This window comes from Heterodontus francisci, chromosome 25, assembly GCF_036365525.1.
Source record: "Heterodontus francisci isolate sHetFra1 chromosome 25, sHetFra1.hap1, whole genome shotgun sequence".
NCBI lineage: Eukaryota > Metazoa > Chordata > Chondrichthyes > Heterodontiformes > Heterodontidae > Heterodontus > Heterodontus francisci.
Genome location: NC_090395.1, coordinates 54,365,108 through 54,378,136, shown reverse-complemented (window position 1 = coordinate 54,378,136; position 13,029 = coordinate 54,365,108). Strand labels below are relative to the sequence as shown.

General features: G+C 43.9%; 1 protein-coding gene across 4 annotated transcripts in view; it reads left to right on the top strand.

The window, feature by feature from the left end:
* The window catches only part of LOC137383874 (cadherin EGF LAG seven-pass G-type receptor 2-like), a 329,833-nt gene that overhangs the window by 137,578 nt on the left and 179,226 nt on the right, over positions 1-13,029 (top strand). The window lies entirely within an intron of this gene.

Genomic DNA, 13,029 nt, shown 5'->3' with positions numbered 1-13,029 from the left:
TTAAAATCAATGTTCGTGTGGTGAAATTAATATGCCTCATTCTTGGCAGGTGTTGGGGGGTGGCGGGGGGTGGGTGGCGTCAGAAGCCCACACTCTGTGGGGAAAAGTCACTGTGATTTTCCCTGAATTGGCCAATTAGTGGGCAGAGGGCGGGCCCGCTGTCTAGCTAAGGATGGTGGGCAGGCTCTTGTAGCTGGAGGGCCAATAGGAAGCTCTCCAGCTTGCAAGCAGCAGCAGGATGCCTTCGCAGGTAAGTGAAGGAGAGGGCGCCTCAAGATGGAGGTGCCCTATTTCCAACTTCTAAAAATTTAAAATAAAAAATGGCCTCAAAAGCCAGGCCGCCAACATCGGGAGGTGGGGGGAGAGGGGGTGGAATCCCCTTCACAGGGCGGCCTGTGGCTGTAGCTGAAGCCGGGCAAGTAGGGATGGCCACTAAGCTTGCTTGGAGTGCTGGCCCCCCCAGTCTGCCACCAGGAGGCTGCTTCCAAGCAGCTGCGCTATTCGCCGACACCTCCAGGGACCTGGAGTCCGACTGGAAAATTCCAACAATAGGTAATAATAGGCCCTTAATTAGATGAATCGGCTAGCCGCCGCTTTTGTGCAGGTAGTGTGTTGCCTCCCCAAATCCCACCTCTGGTTAAATGGCCCAGGTTGGGCTGGAACCGGGGAATTGGCACACCAGCCAGCAGCACAGAATTCAGCGCACCCCTCCCCCCACCCCCACCCAGCCGGGCCTCCGTGCTCGGGCCCCATTGGGGGCTAAAAATCCTCCCCAGGATCTGCGGGAGAGCCTAATTAGTGCACAATAGAGATGGTTTAATAGCTGCATCTCTGAAAATGTTAACTCAGTTTCTCATACAATCATGCTTCATACAAGCCAGCACCCTTGATGTTGGGCTTCAATATTTAAATAAAAGTATTTCAAAAATGGAGGAATCAAAAGATTCATCAAAATTCTTTATTTCTAAAAAGAATCTGATGTAAAAGTGTTGGTTTGCTATTTACAGAATACACAATACAATCATGTTCACTCCTTTAGAATTTCACTATACTATGACCCATGGTCAAAGGGCCTGTCCTTAAGACGTATGCTGCATCACAGCAGGAATATTAGTTTAGCTGCATATAGAAAGCATTATCCTCGCTGTGTCAGCTGTACTACTTACAACTGTCCTGCTCTTCTGAAGGTGCTGACTCTTGTTGGGGTGTGGTGCTATCATACAATACCTACATAGCCATTCTTATTTTGTGAGCATAGACAGTGAGTGTTGGCAGACTGTTCGTCTATGAAAGGCATCACAGCTGTGCCCAATATTGTTCCCACCTAACGTCCACATGGACACCATCCAATTTGGGTCGCTGGATAATAAGGAAGAATTGCAGCAATAGCTGATTTTCCCCACATGAGGACAGAACTATTCCATTCCCCAAGATACAATGGGGGGAATTTATGCTGTCCGCCACGACAGGTTTGGAGGCAGGGAGAGCCTAAAATCGGGTGGGATGGTGGCAGGGTGGGGGTGGGTTCCCGTCACCATCCCGCCTCCACCAAAATTTAGTCCAGGATGAAGGCCTGTGAATGGCCTTCCCACCCTGCTGCCAATTGAGGCCCTTAACTGGGCAATTAACCCCTAATTAAGGGCCCCATCCCACCGTAGCCGCAATTAGCTGTGCAGCGGGTGGCCCTGTCACCACACAGGAAGCACAGCACAGAAAACCGTGCGGGCTGCTTCCCAGCTCTGGGGGACTGGGTGGAGGGCAGTGGTCCCTCGTTAAAAGGTACTTAGTGCCTGAACGAATGACCCGGTGTCTGGAAGGGGGGGGGTGGGTGCCCACTGAGAGCCACCCCCTGCCCTAGATGCTGACTGCCCTCCCCTGCAGCCCCCCACCCCGTGAGACCCCTCATGCCCTGACCTACCTGTGGCCTGGGTTCAGTGATACTCATTGGCCTCTGGTAGGTGCTTCTCCAGCAGCAGCCACTGCCTCTACGGTGGTGCTGTATCTGCCAGCCTCTGGCCAGCAACTTTCCAAGGGCGGGACTTGCAGCAACCAGGTCCTTGATCCTTTTGAAGGACCGCCGCTGTCCACTTAAGTGCCTGATTGGCACTAGATTCGGCAGAGAAGAAGCACCGTGGGGATCTCGGCATGGCTTTTTCTGAACATCGAGACCCCCGTGCTAAAAATGAGGGTGATGAAAACAGGGTCATTCTTACTGATTACTGTTCAGTGACCATTTACTGGAAAGTGCACATTTGTGGACATTGGGTGAGGACAGGTTTGGGATCGGCGGTGATTCTCTGCATTGTGAAATGATTTGCATAGTTAAATATCTTCAGTGTGTAGACTCGCACGTGAAAAATAACGACTTGGGCAAGGTCCCGGAGAGCTGCCAGCACAATGCAACATCTTCAATAAAGGAGAAAGCAATTGGAAGCAGTGATGACCTACTTGACTCGTTTTTAGTTATGAGGTTCTGCTGTAGTCAAGCTGCACTGTACACTTTCTGCAGTAAACTTGTTTATAATGTTTTCTTTGCCAGCCGTGCAGCAAGCATGCAGAGTCCGACTGCAAAGATTGCCATTGAGTTCTCACTAATAAAAGCAATAAATAATGATTGTTCTTTTTGTGTTGCAGTGAGGGGCGGCCATAATACTATATATGGTGCAAAAATTCTGATAAAAGTAATTTAATCCTGTTCAAGAGCAATGCCAAAAGACTGTTATTTACTTGTTTATTATCAGCTGCAAGCCAAGGCAAGTGGGGCTCAGAAGAAAGGAAACTGAAATACTATATGAGAGCTAAACCTTTCTGAAATATTGACAGAGAAGTGTAAAGCATTTTGCAAGTCCACTGTTATGTACAAACGTGCCACAACTCAACAGCTGCTCTGTAGTAACAACTGATGATTTTCTTTTTTGTGCAACACAAGTTTATAGCAGAGGGAACATAGTCAGACATTGACAGATGGAAAATGAATCACCTGATATACTGTACTGGTCTTGATTTTGGATCTTAGCTTATATTGGTCAGGAGCTGCACAGAGCAATCACAATGCCCACCCAATGTTGGCGTGAGGCCTGAAACAATTTAATGCTAGATCCACATTTAAATATAATTGGCAAGCTGCCCGTGCGATTTGAGCGTTGATTGGCAGATCCCCATTTTGGAGTGGAATCAGCCACAGAGCATGAGTTTGTAGCACCATATTAAAGGGGAGGACACGGTTGATTGGAGGGGCAATGGAGGGAATCATTGAAGGGTAAAGAATTGTCAGCAAGGAACACTCCTCCTGATGCCCAGGAAGTGCTATTTAGAGTGTTTTCTTTTTCTTGTCAGACCTGCTTCCAGTGAGCTTTTTTTCTGTCCATTTCCTGCTCTGTATAGTGGGTGGGTTCAGCCCTTGGGCACTGTGCTGTCCTTTACCAAAATGACATCGGGAATGTCATGGGACCCAGATCTACATGGCATACTAAGACCTGCTGAGTTACAGCATATCCCAGGTTTGATTCCTTCCCTTGATTTTCAGTCACAATCGTAGTTTTGGCAAGCTTTTAAAACCCAAGCTGGGCACTACCTAATGACTACTTCCTGATTTATTGCGTTTTCTCGGCAGCTCTTTTCAACTTTGGCAGTCTTTGTCTATTGCCATGGACCTTGCTCCCTTACCTTAGTTCTTCAGAGCAAAAATGCAAAGATTTCACATATTGAGAGTTTGTTAATGGTTTCTGTATCCTTCCACTTTTGTAACACAAAACAAAAAATCATAATTTGCAAGAGACTGTAGGAACAACATTGAAAGTTGTCGATGAGTAAATCCCATTTACTTGATATGAAGTGGGAAGTGCGATGTCATTAACTTTGTGAACTCTATTTATATAGTCTACAGAATGGAAGTTCCATTTTACTACTGGACCTGGAGAATTTCAGAAGCAGTGTAATATCGCACATTTTGATTCAGTGAACTGCCACAATTGATCACGTATGCAGCATCATGAATAGTATTGATAAATTTAAAGGGAAACTAGACAAGCAGATGAGGGAGCAGAGAATATAGAGTTATGCTGATAGAGTTAGGTAAGGAAGGATGGGAGGAGGCTTGAGTAGAGCATAAACACCGCCAGGGAATGGTTGGACCAAATGGCTGTTTTTTTTTTAGTCGTTCGTGGGATGTAGGCATCCTGGTAAGGCTGGCATTTATTGCCCATCTCTAATTGCCCATAAGAAGGTGGTGGTGAGCTGCCTTCTTGAACCACTGCAGTCCTTGGGTTGTAGGTACACCCCACAGTGCTGTAAGGAAGGGAGTTCCAGGATTTTGACCCTACAACAGTGAAGGAACGGCGATACAGTTCCAAGTCCAGATGGTGTGTGGCTTGGAGGGGAACTTGCAGGTGATGGTATTCGCATGCATCTGCTACCCTTGTCCTTCTCGGTGGTAGAGGTTGTGGGTTTGAAAGGTGCGGTCGAAGGAGTTTTGGTGAGTTGCTGCAGTGCATCTTGCAGATGGTACACGCTGCTGCCACTGTGTGTCGGTGGTGAAGGGTATGAATGAAGGTCGTGGATGGGTGCCAATCAAGCGGGTTACTTTGTCCTGGATGGTGTCGAGCTTCTTGAGTGTTGTTGGAGCTGCAGCCATCCAGGCTAGTGGAAAATATTCCATCACACTCCTGACATCTGCCTCGTAGATGGTGGACAGGTATTGGGGAGACAGGACGTGAATTACTCGCCACAGAATTCCCAGCCTCTGCCCTTCTGTTGTAGCCACAGCATTTATGTGGCTGGTCCAGTTCAGTTTCTGGTCAGTGGTAACCCCCAGAATGTTGATAGTGGGGGATTCAGCGATGGTAATGCTATTGAATGTCAAGGGGAAGTTAGATTCTGTCTTGTTGGAGATAGTCATTGCCTGGTACTAGTGTGGTGCAAATGTAACTTGCCACTTATCATCCCAAAACTGGATGTTGTCCATATCTTACTGCATCAGGACATGAGTTGCTTCAGTATCTGAGGAGTCACGAATGGTGCTAAACATTATGCAGCCATCAGCGAACATCCCCACTTCTGTCCTTATGATGGAGGGAGGGTCATTGATGAAGCAGCTGAGGGTAGTTATAAGAGCATAAGAAATAGGAGCAGGAGTAGGCCATTTGGCCCCTCAAGCCTGTCCCGCCATTTAATAAAATCATGGCTGATCAGCCCCAGACCTCAACTCCTCTTTCGAGCCAGCTCCTCATAGCCATCAACTCCCCAATATTTCAAAAATCTATCTAGCTCCTCTTTAAATACTTTCAGTGATGTAGCCTCCAAAACTCTCTGGGGTAGAGAATTCCAGACATTGGGCCTAGGACGCTACCTTGAGGAACTCCTGCAGTGATGTCCTGGGACTGAGATGATTGGCCTCCAACAACCACAACTATCTTCCTTTGTGCTAGATATGACTCCAACCAGCAGAGAGTTTTCCCCCGATTCCCATTGACTCCAGTTTTACTAGGCTCGTTAAATGCAGCCTAGATATCAAAGGCAGTCACTCTTACCTCACCTCTGGAGTTCAGCTCTTTTGTCCATGTTTGGACCAAGGCTGTAATGAGGTCTGGAGCTGAGTGGCCCTGGAAGAAACCAAACTGAGCATCAGTGAGCAGGTGATTGCTGAGTAAGTGCGGCTTGATAGCACTGTCGACACCTTCTATCACTTTGCCGATGATCGAGAGTAGACTGATAGGGAGTTAATGGTCGGGTTGGATTTGTTATGCTTTTTGTGCACGACACATACCTGTGCAATTTTTCACATTGCTGGGCAGATGCCAGTGTTGTAGCTGTACTGGAACAGCTTAGCTAGGGGCACGGCAAGTTCTGGAGCACAAGTCTTCAGTACCAATGCTGGAATGTTATCAGGGCCCATAGCCTTTGCAGTATCCAGTGCCTTCAGTCATTTCTTGATATCACCTGGAGTGAATTGGTTTGGCTGAAGACTGGCATCTGTGATGCTGGGGACTTCAGGAGGAAGCCGAGATGGATCATCCAGTCGGCACTTCTGGTTGAAGATGCTCACAAATGCTTCAGTTTTGGCTATGCACTGATGTGCTGGGCTCCCCCATCATTGAGGATGGGGAAATCTGTGGAGCCTCCTCCTCCTGTTATTTGTTTAATTGTCCACCGCCATTCACGACTAGATGTGGCAGGACTGCAGAGCTTAGATCTGATCCATAGGTTGTGGTATTGCTTAGCCCAGTCTATTGCATGCTGCTTCTGCTGTTTGGCATGCAAGTAGTCCAGTGTTGTAGCTTCACCAGGCTGACACCTTATTTTTAGATATGCCTGGTGCTGCTCTTGGCATGCTCTCCTGCGTTCTTCATTAAAGTAAGTTGGTCCCCCGTCTTGATGATGGTAGAGTGGGGGATATGCCGGGCCATGAGGTTACAGATTGTGGTTGAATGTAATTCTGCTGCTGCTGATGGCCCTCAGCACCTCATGAATGCCCAGTTTTGAGTTGCTAGATCTGTTTGAAATCTATCCCATTTATCACAGTGGTAGTGCCACACAACACGATGGAGGGTATCCTCAATGTAAAGATGGACTTCGTCTCCACAAGGACTGTGCGGTGGTCACTCTTACCAATACTGTCATGGACAGATGCATCTGCAACAGGTAGATTGGTGAAGACGAGGTCAAGTATGTTTTTCCCTCTTGTCGGTTTTCTCACCACCTGCCTCAGACTGCACCAGTTGTAGATTTACAATAAGCACACATTCTACAACAATAACAAAAACTTGCATTTGTAGAGCACTTTTAATGTGAAGAAAAATCCCAAGGAGTGTCACACTTGGAAATAGGCTGGAAAACTGATGCTGAGCTAAGGAAGGAGGGAACCAAGGGCCTGGTTGCAAGGGTAAGTTTGAGAGGGACTTTAAAGGAGGAAAGAAACGAAGAGGTTTAGGAAGGGAGTTCAAGCATGAACCCGATACAGCTGATACGTCTGCCATCAATGAGGAGAAGGAAGGGGAGATTCACAAAAGTGAGTGTCAGAGAACTGTAAGTGTAAAGAACATAAGACTGGAGGAGGTTGGCGGAACAAAGTGAAGCAAGGCATTTAGGTATTTGAAAATGATGACTAAGACTTTATATTAAATCTATTGGGGAGCAGGAATCCAATGAGTAAGGGAGTCGGCTCGGGGAGGAATGGACAAGCAGGGCTTAGTGCGCAACATGATGCGGGCAAATTCATTTTGGAAAGTGGATATAGGAGGACAGAAAAGAGGGCATTGAAATATTTGAGTGTGGATTTGACCATAGTATAGGTAAGGGTTCACTGGCACAAGAGGCAAGGTGAGTGGACACAGGAAAAGCTATGCAGGTGGAAATAGATAGGATGTGGCGTTTGAAGCTCTGTTCTGCATTGAACAGGACACTAAGTTTTCAGGTGGCCATGTTAAGTCTGAGTGCATGGTTGTGAAGAGAGATGGAATTGTTGGCAGGAGGGAAGTGCTTATGGCGGGGGCAGGAAAAACTGGCTGACATTCAGTGCGGAAACATGAGTGTTGCATTTTTGATGTGCCATTTTTCAGATGATGCATTAGATTAAGACCCGGTCTGCCTGTTGCATTGATTCATGTGGATGTTAAACATCCTAGTAAGCTTTTTATTAAAATAAAATAGTTCTCCCAGTGTCCTCCAACTGACAAGATGAGAATTAGATTGTCATTATTCATCTCACTGCCATAAATAAATAAATACCTTTCCTTTTTTCAATATTTTTCCTTGAATGGCATCTTAATCATTTGCACTTCATTACTGTATGAACAGATTTCACAACTTGTAAATTAACAGAAATCAATTGAATTATTTAAGTGCAATATCAGTTGTTTAGTTTAGTGATACAGCACTGAAACAGGCCCTTCAGCCCACCGAGTCTGTGCCGACCATCAACGACCCATTTATACTAATCCTACACTAATCCCATATTGCTACCACATCCCCACCTGTCCCTATATTTCCCTACCACCTACCTATACTAGGGGCAATTTATAATGGCCAATTAACCTATCAACCTGCAAGTCTTTGGCATGGGGGAGGATACCGGAGCACCCAGAGAACACCCACGCAGACACAGGGAGAACTTGCAAACTCCTCACAGGCAGTACCCAGAATTGAACCCGGGTCGCTGGAGCTGTGAGGCTGCGGTGCTAACCACTGCGCCGCTGTTGGTTTTGCTTAAATTGCATTAATGTATTGTTCATCCTATGAGAGTTTTAAAACATGTGTTTTGTGTGGCAATATTCCTGCTACTGAAGACTGAAGCCAAACTCTGTTCCCGCCCCAAACTCTGCTCCCGAGGTACTGACTCCATTCCTCTCCCAGGCAACAGTCTGAGATTAAGCCAGTCTGTTCTCAACCTTGGTGACATTTGATTCCAAGATGAGCTTCTGACCTCATACTCATGCCATCACTAAGACCGCCTATTTCCAGCTCCATAACATCGCCCGACTTTGACCCTGTTTCAGCTCATCTGCTGCTGAAACCCTCATTCATGCCTTGGTTACCTCTGGAATTGACTATTCCAATGCACTCCTGGCTGGTCTCCCACGTTCTACTCTCTGTAAACTTGAGGTCATCTGAAACTCTGCTGCCCATGTGTTAACTTTCACCAAGTCCCGTTCCTCTATCACCCCTATGCTCGCTGACCTACATTGGCTCCTGGTCAAGAACTGTCTTGATTTAAAAATTCTCAACCTTGTTTTCAAATCCCTCGATGGTCTCGACCCTCCCTATCTCTCTGCCTCACTTTCCTCCTTAAAACCTACCTCTTTCACCAAGCTTTTGGTCATCTGACTAATTTCTTCTTCTGTGTCTGGGTGTCATATTTGTGTTATAATGCTCCGATAAAGCGCCTTGGGATATTTTATTATATTAAAGGCATGATATAAATATCAGTTATTAATGTACACAAAATTGTTAAGGTACATGTTAAAACTTACAATAACAGCAATGATTTATTGACTTTATGTTGGTGTGTAATGTTTGTTAGACAAATGTGATCAAATGATTTAGCCATTACTGTTTATACTACTAATGCCTCACAGTGTGTAGGCTTATTGTGTTACTGTTGAGATCAGAAGAAACTGTTTGGATGGACTTAATTGTACAGTAGCAGTAGTATGTTTAGCAGTCATTAAAAGAATGTGTTTTTTTACACCCATTGTTAAGCTTTTATGGCGGCCAGAAGCAGCCAACATAAACACCACAAACCGTTGTTACTCAGGCTTTAGTAATTTGCGATATCTTCAAGCTATATTTTGGAAAACTGACATTAAGTTTATTAAATGTGAAAAGGAGCCTTTCATACACCACACATACTACAGACTGCAGGAAGAAAGGGATTCCAATTTACACTGTAGTATTGGAACTTCATTTTAAATCAAAGAAATAAACATAAATCCGCCCATTGAAGAAAGAAATTGTATTGCGAGAATGCCTCATGCAGACAGGATTGATAAGAATGTAAAACTAAAGCCCTTCGGCAAGAACAAGTTAGTTTGAATTTATAATTACAATGAAATTAAAAAGGTAATTGAGAAATTGGCTCAGTCCATGGCCAGTATTTGGGGAATTGCTCACCAGAAGTATTTGAAATGAATGGTTTTGGTTTGAGGACCATCATGATTTTGGCTTTGTTCCTGAAAAGCCTATCAGGCTGACTGTTCTGTTCCAAGTAAAATGGCATTTAGGTTGTTTAATCAAAAAAAAAGACAAGAAAGACTTGCATTTGTATAGTGCCTTTCACAACCACAGGACATCACAAAGCACTATACAGCCAATGAAGTATTTTTGAACTGTAGTCACTTTTGTAATGTAGGGAACGCAGTAGCCAATTTGCACACAGCAAGCTCCCACCAACAGCAGTGCAATAATGACCAGATAATCAGTTGTTTGAAATAGTGCTTTGGGATCTTTTACATCCACCTGACATGGCAGATGGGGCCTCAGTTTAAAGTTTTATCTGAAAGACAGAACCTCCCTCTGTACAGCACTCTCTCAGTACTGCACTAGAGTGTCAGCCTTGATTTGTGCTGAGGTCTCTCGAGTGGGACTTGAGCCCAACACCTTCTAACTCAGATATGAGAGTGCTACCAACTGAGCCACGGCTGATAAAGATTGTTATTTTTTTAAAAATTAACTTTCTGTGTGCTTCTATGCACCGGTGATCTTACAGTTCTATTCTATTTACTGGCAAGAATACATTGAGAAAAATTGGCATCACCATTGAACGCCTACAATACTTTTGCTGTGCATTTAGTGACAATATATCTTTTGTGCCAGAACTAGAACATATTCTCACTGTTAGGTCCTCGATGAATAAGTGTTCAAAATAAAATTTGTCCGTGTAAAAAAAAAAACTGAGAAAATGAAAGTCCCCTGATGGCCCACTGGGTGAAGACGCAAAGCACAAGGCATCAACCAGTGAAACACTCTGCTACACTTACAGATGAAGACTAGATTGGGTTTAGCCAAGATGCACTCCACAGTCGAATTGCCTATCACCACTGAAATGTTGAGTCTCACAAATGCAGGAAAGCCACTTGGGCAAGGTAGTGGCTATCCACAGGTACACATGGTTCCTCAATACACCTGTCCGATTGATCACCTTTAGGCAGGGTAAAACAAAAAAATGAATTTGGAAAAATAAAATGGCTTTTTGTTTCAGTAGATTTCAAAAACTTTAATGTTTTACGTCATTTCCTCCTGGAAAACTCTTAGAAGGTGTGGTTTTGACAAATTAAGTTTAATATGAACATGTAATGCAACCTCTCCCCACCCCCATTCCATACCGCATTCTTTGGTTGAACATCGGGTGTATGACCCATTTCCAGACCTCTCTGTCAATCTATTATAATCCCTCAATAGTTCTACTGATGTCAGGAACTTGCCATGTCTGTCTGTCTAAATATGAAACATGATCTGGATCTAGGCCCTTTTCTTGGAAGCACTCCTACTGCAGTAGATACTACAGAGGGAGACTGTCTGTCAAATATTGCACCTGAGAGACCTTTGTTGCTCTATGTTCTTTGATGTGATTTATTCAACAGTTAAGAGTCCCTCGGTGGCTGGGGAGTTATGGGTGGGGTGGAGAATTATGGGGTGTGGAATAGCTTTGATGGTAAATACTGAAACTTGTTTGAATTATTGTTCAGATGCTGGTAATGTGCATATTGAAGAATGGCCTGAACCAGGGTTTTTGAGTTTTTAAACAACTATGCTCACTTTGACCAGTCACAGCTACTGCCACACAATACAGAAGCTCCTTGTGATTTATTGCAATATTTTCAGCCCACGTTTGCAATGTCACTTGATTCTAGAATTATACAGAAATATAAGGAATTGTTTGGACATTTACCCAGGTCTGTCCTATGTTATACCTGAAAACCTCTCTTGTGTACAGCGCCTTCATGTACAAGCCAGCTTGTGGGAATTGCTGCTATTCCAGAGAATGTCCTAAGGGACCAACTTTAATTTCCCAAATGTATAAAACGAATGAAGCCCAGTCTTGAACTTAAATGTTATTTATCAACAGTGTGCCAGTTGCTTGAATCAAAGGAATTGCCAGTGCTTTTTAGCTTTCCTACACAGTAAATACAATTATATCAGCTGAATATTTTAATCACTATTTTAGTGAACAGGATACCGATCTATGTTTTGTTGGAAAGAAGTTCATTATGCATGTCATGTCTACTCCTTTTAATTTGAAGTAGCTGAAATCAAATTACCTATTAATTCATCTTGAAATTGTTCAAAAATTAAGGTCTGCCATTTTGTTTTATTGAAACATTAACTGACAGGTTTTGTTTCAATAGAGGAAATGACGTGTTAGCTTAGTTTAACAGTACCAGATCAAAACATCCTCATCACTGGCAAGATATAGAAATCATATACCCTGCTTAATGCCACAGGGGTATTGGCCATGATTGTTGGAGGAAAATTGCTCATTGAAAAACTCCCTTGGATCTCAGAAACCGAACGTTAATGTAATCAAGTCTTAATTGGATTTGTTCTGGTTTAAATTTGTTTTCTGTGCCATGAAATCCATTCTGTAATAGATTTCTCTTTCTGCCAGTTTGCCCTCTCCCCTCTTGGGCCAGAGGTTTATCTTGAGTTGTAGTGCAGAATGGATGATAACGTATTGGCAGAGCATTTTACATTCTGCCCCATTTTTCTTTCCCTTCCAAGACGTAGTTCCTCCCTGCCCCCCCCCCCCCAATCATTTATTCCTCCCTGCCCCTCCCCCAATCATTTATTCCTTGCTACGGTACAATTCTAGAGGGACCACACCTGCCACTATCTGATCCAGTTGACCATGATTCATGTGTGAGGCACGGCAGGCTATTTAACATAATGGATCTCCTAATCAAATCCAAACCAATCCTCACTCAATATCCAAATATTGGTAGCTCTGGGGGAGGGGTATGGTTGGTGTAGTGATGTGATGGTATCTCTGCATTGTAACCAGAAGAGGGAACCCTCATAATCTTCTCCTGTTTACCCAGCTGAATCTAATGTTATGCTACCCGAGTTGTCGTCAACTACTGCAACACAGAATGATGGATTTCATTTAGGCCTTCCAGCTCTTTCCATTTCAGCTACTCACTGAACTATCTAGGAGTTAATAAGCATATCAAATAGTCATTAATAATGGCTTTAATTGTTAGCGGGATAGGATAAAACATAAACAATAGTGTTGTTTGTGAAAACTCCTTTATGCCTAAACCCAGTGTTAATCCAATGTTTCTGTAAAGTTTCTATATTTTCTAGTTTGAGAAAGGTATTGCCAAAGGATGTTAAAAGTTCAGAAAGTTTTATAACAGTTATACTCCTTTAGCATGAAAAGCTGTATCACAGTAGCCACAATTGAAAGGTTGCTGTTTGTATGGAAATTCTACTTTGTGTTGGAATGTCTTATCCACTTTAGATAATACTAGCAATGAATTGTTAATTGCTGTTACTCTGCATTCAAGTATTTAAAACCAGATTCCCGTGCTGAACACT